Consider the following 21881-nt stretch of genomic DNA (forward strand, 5'->3'; position numbering starts at 1 on the left):
TGAGGTTGAAACTATTCATACACATGTACTATTTTGACCCATTACAATTATTTAGTTTATTAGAGCAAATAGTGGTGAAAACTTTGTAATTATACTACTGGAAAAGTATATAGTACAGGAAAGTTTAAAAAATAATGAACCACAGTATTTTTATTGCTCTATAACCTTTTTTTTTTAAAACAAGTTAATAGTGTATAATGTAGTGTGTATGTTAAGGTATAAAACATTCAGTTGCAATTGTCTCCAATGATCTTATCAGGCTGCTGGCAACTGCTAGCTGCTAACAGCATTTAGGCTACATTTAGTCTATCTGCTATTTATGTGATGGGTTAAAAAGAAAAAAGTAATATTGATTTGTCTCTGGATTAAAGTTTGAAATGGGCAACAGCCTGAACACAAAAGGCTTTTTTTTTCAAGATTTCTCAGCTTGCCATTGATCTCCTAGTTTTATTGCATTCATTATTTATTAAAAGAATTTGCAAGCTAAACATAATGTTAAGCTAGTTTGCACACAGGGACCGCACTTAGGAAATTGAATGGAAATTGCATTAGAGATGAACATCTGTGCTATTTTTCCACTCATGTGTTTATGGGTTTGTATAAAAGGTGTATTGGATTAACAGTTATAACCATTATAGCTTACAGCAATATGTTAGATTCTGAGCTTTTAGTTATTTTGGAAGAAGTCTGTCTCTCAATTGTTTTGCCTAAGAAGTATAGTAATATCATCAGAAACAATATTTGGATAAATTTATTTTATTATTATATTTGTTAATGCATTATCTACATTATGTATCAGTTGTGAGACTCCCTGCTTTATTGAAATAAAAACATTTTTTAAAATGCATACTTAATTATCATGTAAGACTATACTATCTCTTAATGGATTTTGGTAGTAGGATACATAGGTGCTATTTACACAGTACCTATTTTAAGAAAGTTGAGTTTAATGCCATATTAAAGCACACCAAATTCACAGAAATGATATAAAAATTTTAATGTGACCATCCATAAAATGTTATTATATATATATGTTAGGCCTTGATCCTTCTGAAAGGATAATAAACATTCAGGCACTGAAGACTTGCTCTATATAATACTACAGACAATAGGGTGAGATGCTTTATGATATGGTTTCCCCTCTTGAATTCAATCCAAGCAAGTTTAATTATAAAAACTCAAGAGGAGCTCACCTGAAATAATTCTCTGGAGGACATAAGTTAGACCCTAGTGAATATCTTCGTTGCGATATTGTCTTTAATCTGTAAACTTTTGGAAAATTCATTCTATCCACTTAATTATTAGAATTTAAATAAAACAAAAACTTCTTCACAATAATTTTGATCCCTCATGATTAGATCTGTCATAATTGTGTGTGTGTGTATGTGTGCATGCGTGTGTGTGTATAGAGTATATTCTGTGGTGCCAGGCAGTGTTTGTTCTAGGTGAAGAGAGTGAACAAAGCAGTCTCTTCTCTCATGGAGCTTACATTCTAGAATCATGCTGTCTTTAGCTTTTATATTTTATATATTTTATATTTTATATCCCCCCTTTTATATTTGTTAAATTGTGAAATCTTTGAGGTTACAAATTTTTGCCTTATCCAGTGTTGAATAATTCTTAAATTTCCTTTCTCATATCTGCCTCATATGTTATATCAGTAAACACTAGATTTTTTTTTAGTCTTTAGAATTATACCAGAAAGGTCCAACTAAAAATAGTCAGTTATTGATATATAAAATATTTTAGTTTTATGAATGTAGGGAATTACTTAGGTTATAAATAAAATATACATCACGAGCAGCTTGGAATAAAACAGGTATTTCCACTTAAGAATGGCTGTAGTTAATTGACTTTAATATCTTTTCTCTGACATATATTTGTTGCAAGGGATATGAGTCCTTAAAAATTGATAAAATTAGTCATTCTATGAGACATATGCTTTTGTAGTAGAATGTGCAACTATGGATTAGAAAAACATGTGTTTTTTTCCCCATGTAAAAAAGCTTGCTTTCATTTATGTTAGAGTTTTAAATAGATCCTCAAGCTTGATATGCTTTGGTTATAGTCCTATACAATATTATGTGCCAAAAATTAAAATGCAGCTGAGAAAAAGTTATTTGTTTTTATTTGTTCAGAATACATTGACCCTTACATGTATTACATTTAAACATAAATAACTCTGGAAAATAAGATTACTTGCAAACATGTATAATTAAATGTTTAATGTTAATGTTAAATTTGCTGCTTTGAAAATAGAATATGATCTGCTAAACTTCTAAATGTATTTTGTAAAAAAGTTTACGAGTACTATCTAGGTTTTTATTTGAGGAAGACAAAAGGGGAATTCATTCATACAAAGAAATTTACTGCGTAGTACATTTTATGCATTGAACACAAATTTTTGGTCTCATTTTATAAGCCAGTTAGAACACACACACACACACACACACACACACACGTGTATCGTGTGTGTATACGTATATATAATATGTATATATTGTATATTTCCAATTCACCCCATTTGTCACTTCATTTCAACAAATATTAAATAAGTTCCTGCTATTAGTCTGTACAAGGCTACTTTTCAAGGGGAGAGTAGTGATCTTAAGAACTATCCAAATTCTTTTTTGTCTCATCTCCAGATTACCTAGGTAGAGTTTTATTGTTACATGGTTAACTCTCAGCCAACCTACATTAATGCAAGGAAGAGTAAAATCATGGAAAATTAAAATAACATTAATTAGGCTTTGCAGTACATTAGAAAATGTTTATGGTACCTTTACCTGTCTAAATATATTTTGCTTACTTCATTCTACTATTAAACTGTATTTACATTTTATAAATATGCACTGGTGGGAAGGAGAGATAGCCAAGAAGCATGCTAAGTTTGAACTAAATCTGAAATTAAATGCTTCGTGTAGAAAACATCTGAAGTGAACAAAGCATAAGCAGACATGGAGCTTATTTGTCATAGCTAACAGCTGTGTACTGGATCATGTTAGTTAGCGCTTAACTAAATTAGTATATTTTGCTTGAATTTACTCTTATGTTGTCTATGGAAAGACTTATCCACTTAATGGATACAGTACTCATTATAGCTATTAGCAGATCAAAACCTGGCAAACTGCATGAGTCCAGTTGTTGACTTTAACATGCTTTCCTGTGCTTAGGACCCCTAAATAACCATCTTCCATAAGTTAAATAAACATTCGTTCACATCAGAGGAATCATGGCTTTTGGGTTAAAACACATTGATAATTATAGCACTAAATCAGATTTTTGTGAAGTGTTTATGACTGGGATACTTAACCGATATTCCACTTGCAGTTTAAAAAATGGAACATTATAGTCTTGATGCTGATCATGTCCTGCAAGAGTGGGCATTTTGACGATGGGCACATGTTGAACATTGTGGTCTCTGAAGAGGGTAGTAACTGCTCCAGAGCTTAATTGATGCAAGTACATTTGGCATAGCTGCTTTCTTGCACTTCCAGTTGTTTTGGATTGGTCCTCGTCATACTAGAAGACTGACAGGTTTTTGCTATTTTAGGGGCATGTTCTTTTTCATCAGGTTGTATGATGTTTACATAATCCCCATTCTGCCAGTCTAAAGCTTTTCTTATTCTTTGCAGTTTAGTCCCATTGAATGACTGTTCTTCTGTGTATTGTTTTGGTTTTTTCCCCCCCAGGGACTCTCAGTTTTTAAATGTAAATACAACTCAAGAAATTCAGCTTTTTAGATCTTTTTCTGTATTAGTGGGAAAAATGTAAAAGTGCCCATCAAAGAAGGGGAAGTGGAGCTCAATAATTTAAAGTTTTCTGTCCAATTAGGAAGGCTCTTGATTTTAAAGATAGGAGGACTCTAATTTGGGTCATGTTAGCATTGATGTAGCTCCATTTGTGCATGGACAACGGAATGAAGCTAAATAAGGGTGAAGAAAACTTGATGAGAAAATATTTCTCATGGAAATATTGAATGGACCGGGAACTAGATGATAGATTAGAGGAAGGCAGCATAATGTGGACTGATGAAGTACTTTCCATAGCGCTGTTGAATGATCTCTTTTAATTGCATTCATTTTATTTCAGTAGTTAGTTTAAGCAGATTCATGAGCAGGAACAGAAAGGATAAAAAATATTAGCTATAAGTAAAGATAAAAACACTAAAGGCAAAATGTTATTCCATTTGCGGTGAGATGGTAGCATTTGAAACCATAATAGAACATTTGCATATGTGTTGTCACTAAAATAATATTCCTTTACTACACTTGTAAATGTTACATTAATTTCTAAAATATTTTATGCAGTGTCCGTTTATACTTCTTCTGTAAGTTGCCTTACTATTACTGGTCTGTTAGCCTGATTCTAGCTTGCCGTAGCACATTTTTGAAACACGTATTTAGTGTGAGTGTTTTAAAAAGGGTTACATTTTGCCTTTGGGTATGTGTGTGAAGTTTTTATTGTATTCAATAGTAACTAAGTTTGCATTTTAGGGAGTAATTTGAACCACTGCATTCAAGATTGTTTAATGAACATTAAAATTTGAATTAAAGAACATCAAAGTGGCATTTTTGTCATTTTTGTATTTAATAAGTACAGTAAAGTTTAAATATTTCCTTCATGCCTTCTGCCTGAAAATATATCTGGAAGTTTAAAATTACTAGCTAGGTGTAATAGTAAAAAACTTTACATGTATATACTGGTTTATAGTTTATATAGTACTTTCATATACATTAGCTCATTTAATCTAATCCTTAGTCTATTTTTGTAATTTTGTTGTGAAATTTCTAAATTTTTTGTAAACAGATGGCTGATCACTTTACAACTTGATACTTCTGGGGGTCACTTAATCTCATATAGACTTTTTTCACTCAATGCTAAATCAGCATCATCCATAGTTATATGAAACTTACAATGCTTATAGGGGAAGAGTAGTAGGAACAAGATCACAGTGGTAATGTTGGGGGTTCATATAGGGCCTTTTAGGACATTTTGAGGACTTTGAATGAAATGGGGAGTCACTGCAGAGTTTTGAGCAAAGCTATCACATGACTTGACCTAGGTTTCTAAAGGATCACTCTGGCTGCTAGGTTGAGAACAGGCTTCAAGTGGGGCAAGGTTAGAAGCAGTTAGGATGCTACTGCAGTGAATAAGGAGAGAGATGGTGGTGGTTTAGACCATTGTGGTAGAGTAGAGATAGTAAGAATTGGTCAGATTCTGGGTGAGTTTTGAAAATAAAACCCATAGAACTTCCTGATGGACTAGATACTGAGTATGAGAGAAAGAAAAGGGTCACAGAAAACTCCAAGATTTTGGTCTGAGCAACTGGAAGGATGAATTTTCCATCATTTTTGAAGGGGAAGGCTGTAGGTGGAGCAGGTTTGGGGAGAAAGTTCAGGAGTTCAGTGTTATACGTGTTAGTTTTTAGATACATTTTAGCCTTTTCAGCAAACATGTAGTCATTGGATGTAAGTCTGGTGTTTGGAAGAAATACCTGAACAGGAAATATAAATTTTGGACAGGAGTGACTGTAAATAGAAAAAAGGAGAGTTTCAAGGACTGAGTTCTGGGTCTCGCCAACATAAAGAGAATAGGGAAAAGAGGAGGAATCAACAAAAGCCTGAGAAGGAGCATGCAAGGAGGTAGGAGGAAAACCAAGAGAGAATGGTGTCCCGAAAGCTAAGCACAGAAAATGTATCAAAAAGGAGGCAGTGATCAACCATATCTAATGCTGCTAATAAGCCAAAAACCATGAGGACTGAACATTGGCCATTGGATATGGCAATTGCAGTCATTGGTGAGCTTTATGAGAGTAGTTTTGGCAGAATAATAAGAATGAAAAGTCTGAGTGACGTGTTTAAGAAAGATTATTAAGAGGAGGTGAATTAGAGAGAGCATAGACAACTCTTTCCAGGGATTTGCTGCAAAGAGAGCAAACAACTGGAGGTGGGAGGGAGTAGCTTGAGAGTAGGGGGGAATGGATCAAGAGGTTATAGCATGTGCTATTAGGAATAATCCAGTATAAATTTAGAAAATGATGTTGTATGAAAGAGAGGAGTATTGCTGAAGTGATATTCTTGAATAGGAGATAGCAGATAGGATCTAGTGCACAAGCAGAGGCATTGGCTTTAGGTAGGAGCAAGGTTAGTGCATTTCCATTAACAGATGGTGGAGATTCTGGTTGCACTGGTATTGGGACTCCATGGGAGTCCTCTTCTGATTGTTTCAATTTGCTCAGTGAAGTGGGAAACAAGTCATTAGTTAAGAATGAGGATTGGAAGGGAGGTTTTGGAGATTTGAGGAGAAAGAGAAAATGTAAAATAGCCATCTTTATGAGTAGGAGAGTAAACTACTTAAAGTTTAGGATGATTGCCAGGCAACGTTAAATGCCCATTGAGGTTTTTGGTCATAAATTCAAAATGGTCACTATGGCTGTGTGTTTTAATTCCACCATGTAAAGCTGCATCAGCCTGATGCAAAGAATGCAAATAATTGGATTTAATAAGAACTGTGGTTTTGCTAAGTCATATGAGTATAGCAAAGCCAGAGGGTGCAAGAGAGTTGAGGGTTCATGCAAAAAGTGATTATAATGAATGACAACACACTTTAAACTGGTAAGGAAAAAAGAGGATTTCAAGGAAGTGAGAGACAGTGAAAGGATGGTGGTATCAATGAATTGGAGGTTCCAAGAAGAGGTCAAAGGATTTTTGGAGTTGGAGTACTAGAAGGAGTGAACCAGAAAGAAGTGGTGGTAGTCAGAGAGTAGGATGCCTGAAATTAAGAATATGGAGGAGTTGAAGTTATTGCTAATTACAAGGTTTAGGGTATGGCCATGGGCATGAGTGGCAGAAGTAAAGAGAACAAGATCTTTGGAGGAGAGGAGGTAAAAAACCGGAAAGGCTAGAGTGTTGGTCATTTCATCTATGTGTACATTGTTCATTGAAATTCCTAAGGATTAAGAGAGGAGTCTTGATGAGTTTCAAATTTTGTAGTACATATAGTAATGCTATTAGAGTGTGCTTTGTTAAAAAAACTAACTTAATTTCTAAAATTTTAAAATTAAAGTTATCGGAATTAAGAACTCAGGGAGATCAACTTGACAAATGTATTCTTTAAAAATAATCCACATTAAGTATATTATGAAGATTTGAATATTTACTTAATAATCCCTGTTTTACCATGGGCATGCTGTGCTTCAGTTCAGCCGTCTTGAAGAATATGAAGAAAAATAACATTTTCTAAATAACTGAAATAATGTTTGGTTTATTTCATGTGTAACTAACATTATTTTACAATAGATGAGGTACTTCATTTTATTATGAACTGATTTTATACCAGAAGCATTATTGGTCCCAGGATGTGTGTTTGTTGATCTTATTAGTACGTCATATACTCATGAAGAGTACATTAGGCTCCTACTTTCATTTCAACACATTGGTAGTTTATAAACAGAGTACAAAGCTGCTAGGCACAGTCCAGAACTAGGAAATAGGCATGGTTCTTTACTTATAGATGGTTCATAACATATTCAAAGTGGCATGAACCCAATCAATATATATACTTAACACCTGCTGTTCTGATTCATGTATTATTAACCTCACATGGAATCTACTTAAACAGCTCCTGCTGTAGTCACTACTTCTCCTCACTACTCTATGACTCCTTTTGGGATTTCTGTGACCTTGGAGATTTGATGATGAAGAAATAGTTAAGCTCTAAATCAGGTTCTCATGTGAAATCATAGCAGAGAAAAGCTAAGAAGTTGGTGAGCTCAGTCTTAATTCCTTGCTAATTACCTAGGAAACAAAGTTTCTCTGGTGGGGCATGCCCAGCCATTCACCTGGCACATTAATAGAGTGGTTGGGAAGAAGGGTTTGGTCGGCATTTGCAAACTAATAGATTGTGTCACAGATTCTGAGTGAGTTTTAATTTCTGCAGCTGGAGAAGAGCAAGGGAAGCCAGATGTAGTAACATCTGCTATTAAGACTATTGTTTAAGGAAAAAAAGGCAGATCCATTGTTAAAATTTGATTTTAGCTCTGTTGGGTTGATTAAAAAAAATCTCGTTTCCCTTCTTTATATAGCACTGAAAAGAGACATGTGCGTACACTAGACACTGGGTTATCTTAATCAGGATAGGCTGTGCAAAGTGTTGTGGAAAAACTATTTTAGGCACTAGGACCCTAATATCTACTCCACAAAAGCCAAGTAAAGGAACAAGTGATTACTCATCCTGCCCAGTATTTCAAATTTGATGAGCTTAGAACTGCAAATGAATATTTTATGCAAGCATGAATCATTGGCGGGTTTGTTCAAAATGAATGGAAGTGAACTAAAGTAATGTAAACTACTTAAGAAAACTGAAATCAGAAAATGTTAAGGTTGAGATTCCTTTCCAGGAAGAATTGCAGTATAGAAATACTCAAGGTCTTGTTGAAAACAACCATCTTTAAAGATATAGCTGAAGACTTACCTCCCTCTATGAGGACTTCTTTTATCACCTGCAGTGATCTCTTGCTTCTCTGAACTTTGATCTGCAGATAGCCTTTCTTCTCCTTCCCCTTTCCCCTCCCCTTCTCCACCTCCTCCTCCTTCTCATTTTATAAATTGTTTTAAGCTGTATATGTTTTCTCCCTCCCCAAACTACCTTCCAAATTCCTCAACTTCAAGCACAGTCTGATGTGTTGTTTTATCATTCATAGCGCCTAATATAGTACATGGATGTAAGTACTCAAAATGTTTTCAGTTTGTTGCTTTGACAGTGTAACTATGATTTATTATAATTAAATGCATTTAACTTAGGGAAATGTTCATATTTTAAGGAAATTTTTTGTTATACCTAAGGGGTGTATTTTTCTGACTCTGATTGACAGCTCTTCTTGAACAATGAAAGCCTAGGGAATTACTATTCTGTCTCAGATAGCCACATTTGTTCTAACACTTTCTAGATGTATGACCATCTAAGCCTCAGTTTCTTCATCTAAAAATGGGGATACTATTAGTCACATAACTTCTGGGCTGGTTAAGTAGATTAATTGAGATCATGTACATAAAGTGCTTAGCACATAAGAAGAGCTCAGTAAATGTTAGCTCTTCCTAGTGAACGTGGTATCACAGTACTCTGTGTGAGCACACACATACATTCAGAACACAAGAAAAAGAGCAAATCTCAGAATAAAATGAACCAGTTTTCAGAAATTTTTGCTACTAGAACTAAATTAACTGGTTGACTGTGAGTGACACTGTATGCACTTCATTTTCCAGGAAATTCCTGTCTGTTGACTTTCTAGGCTGATATGGCAGCTGGTAGGCCATTTATTACTAGTTCTATTTTGGTGGAAAATTCAGCCTTGTGTGTCATTTAGAGTTTGTGACACATGTACCCTCCCAAGGCTTAATGAGTTGTCTGCAGATGGGCTGTTATTTATTACAGTCATGTAGAATAAAATTGATTGTCTTCTAAAATTAATTTTTCATTTGCCTCCAGCCTTGCTTTAATAGAGGACACACAGTTGCCTGTTTGCAGAAATACTGTTTAATCACATTAATATCTCAGCCCCCCAGGCTGAAGAAGATAATTGTACAAACGAACAGCAAAATCTGTATCTTTAACTTCTTTTTATGATTAAATTATGCAAATGACTTATCTCCTGCCCTTCCAAGCACTAATCATCTAATTAGGAAGGATGTGTTAAAGGGATGGTTTTGAATCAGGAGAGGGATGAATGCAGAAAGCAGAAAATGGGAGCTGACAATGAAACCACTGAAGGCACAGTAATATGTACTAGATGAATCTACGTATATGGTACAAAAAGAAATGGGAAGGCTCATACATACTATCCATAGACCTGACATGTGTCATCTTTTGGCAGGAAATATAGTTCCTTACCTCTGATGACATCTTTTTTGGGATTAACTTCAAATTCTTAGTAAGGCAAGTGTTAAGTTTCCTGCGTTCTTGAAAACTCAAGAGATCTAGGGGTTTTATTATCTCATCCAATGAAGGTGTTGGCTTGCTTTTTGAATCCATGGAGGATAATCTGCAGTCAAGGAATGGGACTGTATATTGATTATGAATATACATGAGGTTTTCAGATTACTGCTTTAACAAAAGCAGTTCCCCTTTCCCTGAAAAATTAAAGTCAGGACATGCAAACCCAGAAAAAATATAGTCCTCCTATTAGGGAACTTAGATTTAAATTCCAAGCATTATTCCAGGTATGTATTTGCAAGATCTTACCTTCTCAGTTTTGTGCTTCTGCTTCCAGACATTGATTGTGAAGAGATTTTAGCACAATTGTCCTATTAGCTGTGGCCATAATTATTCTGTACAATATAGAGATCATTTCTTTATCAATGATAAATACTTATTATGTTAATTAATAACTATAATGATAATAAATATTATTAATGCTCCTTAGCAACCATGTCAAATTTTATACATCGACATAGTACTTATAATGTAAAACAAAGCATAGTAAATCAGACCATAGCAATAAAATTACTGTGGGTATTTTAGAGCCTCCTAAAATTCTTTCTTATAGGTACATTTGTGAGAGTCAGAAATCATAATGTTTCTGTCCTTTTAATATAGTCTTTAATTGATTTGAATTTTGTGCTGGTTATTACAGTGAACTCCAGGGTATTTTCTTCATATAATGTAAACCATTTCCCAACACATTTGAGAACAGAATCTCAAGGAATATATACAAAATAGAACACAAAATTTTTTTGTTTTTTTATACCAGATTTGTACCAAATAAATATTCTCAAGTTCTTGAAAGTCATGAAAGTGCTATCATTCTGTTACTATTTCTCATTGAGCTTATTCTCCTGCATGTGCTGGTTCAGTTCACCGAGAAGACCTAGTGATCACCAGCAGCTGCTGTTTATTGGTGTGTGGCAGATCCTTACTATATTGATGCCAACTGGATATAGGCATTTATTTAACATCTTTTCATGTTAAGAGTAGGCATCAAACTATAGTTTATCTGCTTTTATTGAGGAAAAATGTTTAAGCTGTTTATTCGGACAGTTGAAGCCAATGAGTCTGACTTACTGGACTTTCCAAGGTTGACATTTTTGATCTTTGTTGTTGAGATTTGACATGCATTCCTGTAGAGGACAGCCATTTATATTTAGATTTCTACAGTGAAGAGACCACTGCCTCCAGGATTGCACTGAATTCAGAAGGGTTAAGTTAGCCTATGGAAGTGAATAGTGAGTCGTTTATAACTTATTTCATTACCAACCCATGAAGCTTTTTCTCTCTTTTCCCTTTGGAAACTAACATGATTATTACATTTCTCACCCCCCCACCAAAGTCATGCATTACCATATCATATGATAAAAAACAATGAACTGAATATGTCCCTATTAATACATTCTTTTTTGAGATTGAGTTAATCCTTAGTCACCACCGTGGTTTTCCAATGAGTCTAAATAAGTTTAACAGGACTTCCCTGGTGGCACAGTGGTTAAGAATGCGCCTGCTAATGCAGGGGACATGGGTTCGATCCCTGGTCCAGGAAGATCCCACGTGCCACGGAGCAACTAAGCCCATGGGCCACAACTACTGAGCCTGTGCTCTAGAGCCTGCGAGCCACAACTACTGAGCCCGTGTGCCACAACTACTGAAGCGTGCGTGCCTAGAGCCCGTGCTCTGCAACAAGAGAAGCCACCGCAATGAGAAGCCCGCGCACCGCAACAAAGAGTAGCCCCCACTCACCACAACTAGAGAAAGCCCGCGCACAGCTACAAAAACCCAATGCAGCCAAAAAATAAATAAATAAATAAATTTATTTAAAAAATAAGTTTAACAGACATTCCTTTGGTTTTAAAGGTGCCAAAGAAGAATGGTTTGAATATCTGGGAATAGTAGTAATCGATTTTATAATCCCTGGCTTCTAGTAAGTTTTCCACAACATGTCATTTGTATACGATGATAGAACAGTGATATTCAAACTCATTTTTATTATTTTATTTTAATAAAATAAGTATTTCTATGATTTATCATTTAATTCTTTACATAAAAGATTAACAGGAGATCTGCTTTAGTTGACTGAGAAACTCAGTCACAACGTCAAGTGCTACCCGTATCTCCTGGGCTCTTAAAACACCTTTACAGAATCCTTGGGTTATGAGAAGCAGATTTTAAAACATAGTTTGGAGCAATTAAGTGCTTTCTAAGTATTATCAAGAAAATTAGAAAACAGTTTGAATCTAAAACTCCACTATTTTTTCTTCATTTAAGGCCTAGATGCATAAAACAAGCTGACTATCCACCAAATGGGAGATTAGGTACCCTCTACAGGAAGCTTATCTTCTCTGAGAATTGAAAAAACACTCAGAGAAGATTATCATCTACTGTTACATTATAGTCAGAATTAAGAGATCACTTTCTTAAAATTCCAAACTACAAGCAGTTGGGCTTGTAATATGCCTCAGGAGGACTCAGAGGAATAGGAAGTATGGGAGATTAATGTGCTACCGTTTTATTTGTCCTTCTCTTCAATGATTGGGAAGGTGAGTGATCTTTGGAAAACCTGAGCTTGCCATCCATTTATGGTGACTTGGTATATGTCAAACCTTAGTAAATCATCTGGTGGCGAAGAATATATGCCTCTGGTGAACCCTACCTGTAAGAGGCAACCTTCTTTATTCCCTAAGAATATAGGAAAGCACCATCAATAGTTCTTCTCAGTGTTCCTCTCATTCATGTGACTATTTCTTTTCTCTAATCCTTTATACCATGTAGTGGTAGGGAATCTTAATGAGATGGGACAGGGCCTAACCCCAGGCTGTAGTTTCTAGGTAATTAGTTTAAGAGACTGAAGCAGAGGAAGAACATGTCTTTTAGTTTGCTAAAGGGCCTGATTCCTTACCCAGTGCATACTTAACCTTCTGGCATGCCTGGTTCTCTAGAATCTTGCCCTTGGTTGATACCAGTTTTGTGGTAGTGTTTAATTTCTGTATTTTTTGTAGGAGCTCTTGAAGTTCACTCATCTTCACAGTTCTAATAAACCATTCAGAATGATATTTATTCAATGTAGAGCATTATATAGCCTTCTTTCATACATATTCTATATATAGAGGTTATTAAATAAATTTTGAATAACTTTCTAATGCCCCATAGCATTAGTTTCAAAACCTGATTTATTAAATGGCATTCATTACCATGTATCTGTACCCAAACAGACATGGCTGCTGCACTGTAATTAAATGAAAATTTGTAGATTGAAGTTCCTAGAAAAAAATCAGTCTGCAATCCTTTTATAGGGTTTGAAGTTATAATAATAATTTCCATTTATTGAGCATCATCTGTGAGGCAGACACGGTGCTTGGGACTTTCCATTCGTTACCCAATTTAATCCTCACAACCACCGTACGAGTTTGCTATTGCTAGTCTATTTTTACAGTTGAGAAAGCTGAAGCTAAGGGAAATTAGATAAAAGAGCTAGTCAATGGAGAGCCAGGAATTCTCTGACAGCAAACCTATGCTCTTTTTGACTCTTCTATTCTGTACTAACTAAAATAATACATTAATTAAACATCTGTAAATTGGGGCGCCAACTGGATCAGACTTGAGGAAAGGATATTTGAAATAAGGACAGAAAATTGAAATGATCTACATTTGGTTGCTTAGAATATAGAACACATCTTGATCACTGATATATACTAGTGCAGTTTTGAGGGGTAGTAGTGTTGGCAAATGCTAGTTTTCTTCAGGTATATTCCCATCAAGCTCTGATTATGAATGGAATAGAGATTGTCATCTGTATAATGAATATCTGTTTATTTTGACAAGTCAGTTATTCATTGAACTTATCAGTAAACATTCCAAATAATGAAAAATATATTTCAGGGGGAAATAGAGTCATTGAACCTACAATTGTTCTGTTTCTCTTGTCTACTGCCTTTAAATGATAAAATGGTGTTTTGAAGACAGGTAGTAACAATCCTTTAAAAAATAATTCAGGCAGTTGAATGTTAAGTAGGATGTTTATAGGGAGCTATAAACTGGAAAAAGTCTTACATCTCTACTGCACAGGATTTAATTATGCAATTTGCTGCGACTTCAAGGAGAATGAGAGACCACGTTCCATTCAACATTACAAAGGAAGCACATTGGGGAAAGGAATAGTGAGAATCCATACAAATTGGGGTCCACACCCCAGGCAGAGCTATAGAATAAGTCAATTAACATTTTCCTAATAATAGTGGTGATCTAAATTGTAGTGCATATATGGACTTCCTTTTTCATACATACATTTTCATGACACTCTGTGAAGTTAGTACTATCTCATTTTGCGAATGGAGGCACCAAGTCTCATAAGGATTGTGTCCTATCAAAGCCAAACTGGCAATGGTGGAAAAAAAAATGGCAATGTACTTAATTTGAGTCCTCTAGTCATCAGACAATGTTTTCTATAATGTCATTTTCATTGCTATATAACTCAATTTACGTAGGGATATTGGAAAAGCTTATTAACAGTAGTTAATGAAGTATTACAGTTACATAGGATGACAATAAAATTTAATGAGAGGTATTTAATTATAACAGAGTGAGATGTCTGACTGGATATTGTGAAAACATGGTCAGAGGTGTCAACTACCTCGAGATTATAATTGATGCTATCAGAGGAAAATTTCTCCTAAATTTCTGGCATGGCATAAACCACTATAAGAGTGTATAGAAAAAGGTTTACTAATGGCCTCTCTTTCAAATCTTACCATATAAGGGAGAAACTGCAAGATATTTTAGTTGATATATACTTCCTATTCAGTAGTAACTAATGAAGTAACTTGTCATTTGACTTAGATGGTTTTTGGGAAAACAACAAAACTTTTCCAATTTGAGACCAGGAGGGTACCAGTATGTATCTAAGTCTGAGATTCCACTATGAGAAAGAAGGAAACTCTAGGACATGGAACGTCAGAAGGGTTAGAGTAGAGAGGAAATACATACCAAGGAGATGGGATAAAATAAATAATAATGTGTTTCCAAGATTGATTTATTGTCATATACTTCTAAAATGGTTTGCAAATAACTACTGACCTGTCTTCGGGCAACTATTAATAAGGAAATGCTATGTCAGTAGGGAAGGAGGTTGTTTTATTGGTTAGATAGTCTGTTTAACTCCAAAGAAAGGGAGCTTATAAAATTTTATGTGGTCTGGAACATTTTAGGTATTTTTATCTGTACAACTGATAAAACGAAAGGGGTACTCAATAGTAATTCCTGACCAGCCAATGTCTGCTGATAGTGTAATTAGCATGAATTGTTAAGTCCATTTTCTCTGGTCTTTATTTTCTTTTTTCTCTTCCACTGTTTAAATGCTGTAAATCAAGAACTAAGGGAAGATAGGGAGGATAGTGATTAAAACTCAGGGCAAATCAGTAGTTGGGAAGAGTTGTGTTGACCTTTACTCCCAACCTTCAGTCTGGTTATAGGTAAGGAGATATTCTTTGATGGTGCTTACAATAGAGTATTTCTGTGGCTGCAACACTGATCTTACCAGATAAGGTACTTGACATCAGTTTCTGTCTTTTTAATATAAACCTTGTGGTTGGCTGAATAATGGCTCCCCAAAGTTTTCCACATCCTAATCCCCAGAACCTGTGACTATTACCTTACATGGCAAAAGGGTTTTGCTGATGTGATTAAGGTTAAGGACCCTAAAATAAGGAAAGTATCCTGGATTTTCTGAGTGAACCTGATATAATCAAAAGGGCCCTTATAAAACTTAAGTAGGAGTATCAGTCAGTAGCAGGAGCTGTGATGATGGAAACAAGAGGTTGGAGTGATGTGAGGAAGGAGCCATGAACCAAAGAATGCAGGTAGTGTCTAGAGGTCGAAAAAGGCAGGAAAATGGATTCTCCCCTGAAGGAACCAGGCATGCTGATACCTTGAGTTTAGACTTCTGCCCTCCAGAACTATAAAAAAATGCAGTTGTGCTGTTTTAAATCACTAAGTTTGTGATAATTTATTACAGCAGCAGTAGGAAACTAATATATACCTTAAACTCAGTTGTCTCTTCCCATAATATCTATTACATGCCTGAGTACATGGTAGACAGTAAATATTTTTTGCTTGGCTATATTACCAGAAAAGCTAGTAAAAGATTAACTAGAAGTGACTTTGAGAATCTTTATATAATCAGTGGGCAGTTGTTGAAAAGATTTGGAAAATCTTCAACATTTTTGTGAAATGCTGGAATTTGTCCCAGAGAGATTAAGGGTTAAGGTAGCTAAATTCTATCCAAAATACTATAGGTCTCCATATTCATACAATTATTTAGAAAGTATAGGAAGTTAGTTGTCATTAGATATTTTGACTGTGTTATCATTTAGCTCTGGCAGAAATGTCTGAATGCAATGGACCATCCACATTGCTACTTTTATTGCTGGAATTAAAACCGAATTATATTAAATAGGAAGAATGATAACTTGGGGTGTTTGGGGGGCTTTGGTTGCATTCACCTTCATAAACCATTGTCAGTGAGCAAATGTAATTTATTCAATTGCTTATTAAGACTTCATCATATTGATAGGTTCAAATAATGGACAAGAGCACATCACAGATAGGCACGTTTAAAATAACAATAGCCTGTATGGCTCTGTAACAGCCTCAGAAGGAGTTATATAAAATACTGCACTTTTCTGTTTAGTCTGAAGGCCCTTAAGTAGGGTGTATTAGTCATTAAGTAAAGTAACTAAACCAAAAGAATATAGGTAAGACTTTTCTTAGGTCATGGTACCAAAATTCTAAGTAAAAATGTTACTATGTAGGTTATAGCTGAATTAAAAATACACAAAATATTTCATATTCATATTTTAATGTCTCTCTGGCAGTGAAACATCATAAAAATGAAATTTATAATTTTCCTATTGTCAGATGGTCACTGTTTCTACTTTTTCTATCTTGTTAATAGTGTCACCTAATCCCCTAGACTTTCAATCTCATAATAGTTAAACAAAAAACTTCCTTTGTTTTTCACATCCAAACTGCCAAATCCTGCTGCTTCTTTCTTCTCAATATTTCTGAGACCATCTCCTCTCTGGACTCCTATGCAGGTCTCTACATTTCATTCTTTTCATCATACCATAAACCCTATACTAACTCCTCTTTTTTCATTCTCTGCATATTTGACCAATTTCATTACTCATTACTCTCCATCATGGAGGCTTTTCTGCAGACATTTTACTGTGCTTCAATTTCCCTTACTCAAGATGCATTCATTTCTGGAAAGCTCACTGTACTCCTTTACGCTAATACCTGTCTCTTACCCTTTTGAAAACTACTTCAAAACTTCTGTTTTAAAACAATTTCTTATTTTTTTCTAAATTTTTTAAAATTTTTATTTATTTATTTATGGCTGTGTTGGATCCTCATCTCTGTGTGAGGGCTCTCTCCAGCTGCGGCAAGTGGGGGCCACTCCTCATCGCGGTGCACGGGCCCCTCACTGTTGCAGCCTCTCTTGTTGCGGAGCACAGGCTCCAGACGCGCAGGCTCAGTAGTTGTGGCTCACGGGCTTAGTTGCTCCACGGCATGTGGGATCTTCCCGGACCAGGGCTCGAACCCGTGTCCCCTGCACTGGCAGGCAGACTCCCAACCACTGCGCCACCAGGGAAGCCCCTAAAACAATCTCTTTTAATTAGTCTTACTCAACTTTGATTCCTCTTTATTCTTACTGTAGTTTCTAACACCTACTGATTCCATTACTTGTGTTTTGTAGGTGAGGCAGTGCTAGCCCATACTCACGATGGCACTCTTATTGCTCACCTTAACCTCTATCAATGTCCCAGACGTGTGTAGTATCTGTTGAGTGTTCTTGAATGCAGTTTCAGATTTATACACAGTCAAGTTTCATAGAAAAATGGCCAAAAATATTACTCTATATTCTCACTATTATGAATAGTGTTGAAGTAAACAATTGTTTAAAAAAGAATCCAAAAAACCCTAGTTAAAGAAAAGAGCACTTTGTGTATCTGATTGCTGCTTTCTAGGTTGTTATCACCTTGAAATCAATAAGAAGCCTTGTGTGTTTTGATTTTTCCACAAAACAGTGGCTCACAAATAGGAGGTGCTCAATAAGTATTGAGTTTAATCAAAACATTATAATGAATATTTTATTAATGATTAAATGATGCAACTGCTTTTGGTTTTTACTATTCAGTGTGTTTGCAACCAGCTTGACTTTACCAGTGAGAAAGAAATACTGCCCAAATCACGATATAGTGAAAATTCAGTATTTTGTATAAAGTAAGTGTGTGTGTTTGTGTGTGTTATATACCCTAGTAAAGGGCCTGTCACATAGTGAATGCTAGGTTAATGGTAATTGATAAGAGTAGTATTTGTAAAAGATCCAGTCTTCCTTTATGGGATGTGAAATAGAGATTTGGTGGATTGTTGCTATAAGTTGTTGTCTTGGTTAACTCCATGTAAACATCTAAAATAAATTTAACAAGTAGGGTTCATTAATATATTTAGCCCTAGGACACAGATGGTGGATTCCAAAGATGTGAATGATCTGCTCCTTTTTCCTACCTTCAAGGAATCCCATTGGATAAACAACATTTGCACACATGAAACAACAAAAGAATATAATTATCAAAACATGCAATATAGACTCCTTAGGTTCTGTAGAAGTTTAGAAAAGGATCATGATGTTTTCAGTTCTTTAAAAAATGTAAGTCTGCTTTTCATTTATTTTGGGATGGTGTGGAGAATCACAACCTCCTTATCCTTACACGTTTAAACTATTCACTGCAAGAATTTGGCTTATCTTTTTTATGCAGTATAGTGCCCTCTGGTGAATGTTCATTCCAGTGTAAGGATTCTATTTCACTGACTTTTTTTGGTAAAATCAGTTATTCTATGCAACATTATTGGAAAATAAATTCTATTTGCTCATCAGTTTCCACAAAGTAAGGACATGTTGAATAAGAGAAAGACAATATTCTGATTTATAATTAAAAATTTAAAATGATTGTGACATAAGCCCACATAAATTTCTTTTACTCAGTACAACAAAAATTTGCCTGCCTCTTTTTTCCATTACCCTCCTATGTGAGAAGTAAATTCAACTCCCTGCATTTATTGACAGTGTTGCCAGTTGCTACTTTTGCATTTCTAAAGATAAAGAGGTTGTACTAATACTGATCGTTCAATAAAATGCAACAACGTCCAGGAAGTTATTATTCTGCAGGGGAAAGCATTTGGCCTGCAGGCTCAAATATCACAGGTCAAAATTGGGTTGCGTTATTTTTCCCCTTATTTAAGCCATGAATTCTGTTAACCCTTTCTTTAGAACATGCTTGCTTAAGGTAGTAGAATCTATGTTTTTATGGATGTAACTAGAGGCTATCTGGTGTTTAAAGTGGCTTGTAACAATATAACAAGTCAGGGAGAATAGATGTTTTAGACAGATATATTTTAAGAATTTCAATATAGATTTTTATGACCTCAGCCCAATTCTTGACTTTTTTCAAGGAGTAAACCAAAGGTCACCAAACAAACAAGGTGAATATCTTAAAAGAACAGTAATCATCCTTACCAATTATTTTGTCTAGGTACTAAGAACTCCTTTAGACAGTTTATTTACTAAGAGGTATGTGCGGTTAGTCACAAGATAACTAACTGCAGGTTCCATCTACCATTTGTGAATAACTCTATTGTTTTCTTTAGAGACCTTTATATGACATTAGTATTTCAAAGATCTTCATATCATTTTGTTTTTTTAAGTGAACATAGGTTGAAGAAAATATACTGTAAATTCTGCTAATTATTCATAAGTCAACTTTGCTGTTCACATCATTGTGATGTGATCTTCTTGCCCCACTAGTAACCTTTATGTATATCACTTGAAACTGACAGACTGATGGAATTGTTTAGAATTCTGCCCCAATTCAGCTAATTTGACTGAGGGAGACTAATTAGCACTGAGTTGATTTTTTGTAAAAATATCAAAGCCATGGAGAACTTGGTTAAAGTGAAACCCATCTTATGTTGGGGAGAGTGCATCTTGGGAAAAACCCTGCATATTCTTCATGAAGAAACTTATAAACTCATTAAAATGTAGTCTCCCTCCAAGATATAACTAAGTAGAAATATTTGACAAATATTATTTTATGCACTTAAAGTTATTTATTTCAGTTGGTTGTTCATCCTAAAATACTTGTGGTTTCTTAAACTACTCTTCAAGGGAGCAACTATTAAATATTTAACATGAAAAATTTTATAGAATGAAGATGAAAAATTATGGGTTAATAAATAATATATATAAGTTATTTAGTAGTAATTAGTTTTCCTAGATTAAAGTATATTTTATTTGGGTATATTGAGAGTAATTCTACCATGATCTCTATTAAATTCAATCTAAATTCATACAACTTGGGCAAGTGCTTGCTATGATTTTACCTTTTCAGACTAGAAGCATACTTACTCTAAGTGACTGAGGTTCTAGTCTGTCCCTCTCCCATTTTTTTTCAGTTTTATTGAGGAATAACTGACAAATAAAATTGTATATATTTAAAGTGTACAATATGATGAGTTGATATATGTATACATTGTGAAATGATTACTATAATCAAGTTAATAACATCCATCATCTCTCATAGTTAACTTTTTTTTTTGATTCCACGTGTGAGTGATACCATACAGCATTTATCTTTTTCTGATTTATTTAACTTAGCATAATGCCCTCCATTTTCATCCCCATGTTGTCACAAATGACAGAATTACCTTCTTTTTAAAGGCTGAATAATATTCCAGTGTGTGTGTGTGTGTGTGTGTGTGTGTGCATGTGTTTGTGTGTGTGTTTGTATCAATATAGTCATAGTTTCTTTATCCATTTATCTGTTGGTGGACACTTAGGTAGGTTCCATATCTTGGCAATTGTGAATAATGCTGCAATGAAAATGGGATTGCAGGTATCTCTGGGAGCTCCAGATTTCATTTCCTTCAAATACATACTGAGAAGTGGGGTTGCTGGATCGTGTGCTAGTTCTATTTTTAATTTTTTGAGGATCCTCCACACTGTATTGCACAGTGGCTGCACCAGTTTACATTCCCACCAACAGTGTACGAGGACCTGAATAGACATTTTTCCAAAGAAGACATACAAATGGCCAATATGTACATGAAAAAGTGCTCGACATAACTAATCATCAGGAAAATGCAAATCAAAGCCACAATGAGATATCACTTCACACGTCCTATTATCAAAAGGACAAGAAATAACAAATGTTGGTGAGGATTCAGAGAAACAGGAGCCCTTGTCCTTCTCTAACTTACTGTGTGACGTAGGACAAGTCACGTATTCTTCTTCAGCTCTGTTTATTTGTAAAAGAGGGATAATAACCACCTTACTTACTTCTATGAGTGATTGGAAAAAATTGAATAAAAACTGTGAATGTAGGTTTGCAAAGCATCAATATACATTTTTATATTTGTTTTATCCTTCCCTTCACTAAATTATAAGCTATTTGAAGACAGAAACTGCATTGTATTATCTCATCCTAATTTTCATTTAGTAGGTACCTACTATGTCTAGGCTCTGTTCTGTCTACATGGAACAAAAAGATTAATAAAATACAGTCCCTATGCTGGAAGAGCATATGCTTTATTTTATGGAGGGAAGGAGAATGGGATAAGAGATTTTGAGGACTTGGCAGTGGCAGTGGCGATGGAGAATGGATTTGTTTGAGAGCCATCTCTGAAGTAACATTTGACAGGATTTGCGGGCTGAATGAAAAAGTCGAGAGAGCCTTTTTTGGTCTTGTGACTCAGAGCCATGCACCGTGCCTTGTACATAGTAAGGAGTCATTAATTTGTTGTCTAACGGGATTGATTAAGGTTTGTTGAGTAATTGAAAA

The 21881-nt window shown here is 34.9% G+C and overlaps 1 protein-coding gene across 4 annotated transcripts in view; it reads left to right on the forward strand.

Annotated features, from left to right (window-relative positions):
• The window catches only part of DACH2 (dachshund family transcription factor 2), a 639710-nt gene that overhangs the window by 8686 nt on the left and 609143 nt on the right, over window positions 1–21881 (forward strand). The window lies entirely within an intron of this gene.

Source organism: Balaenoptera physalus, assembly GCF_965194825.1.
Source record: "Balaenoptera physalus genome assembly, chromosome: X".
NCBI lineage: Eukaryota > Metazoa > Chordata > Mammalia > Artiodactyla > Balaenopteridae > Balaenoptera > Balaenoptera physalus.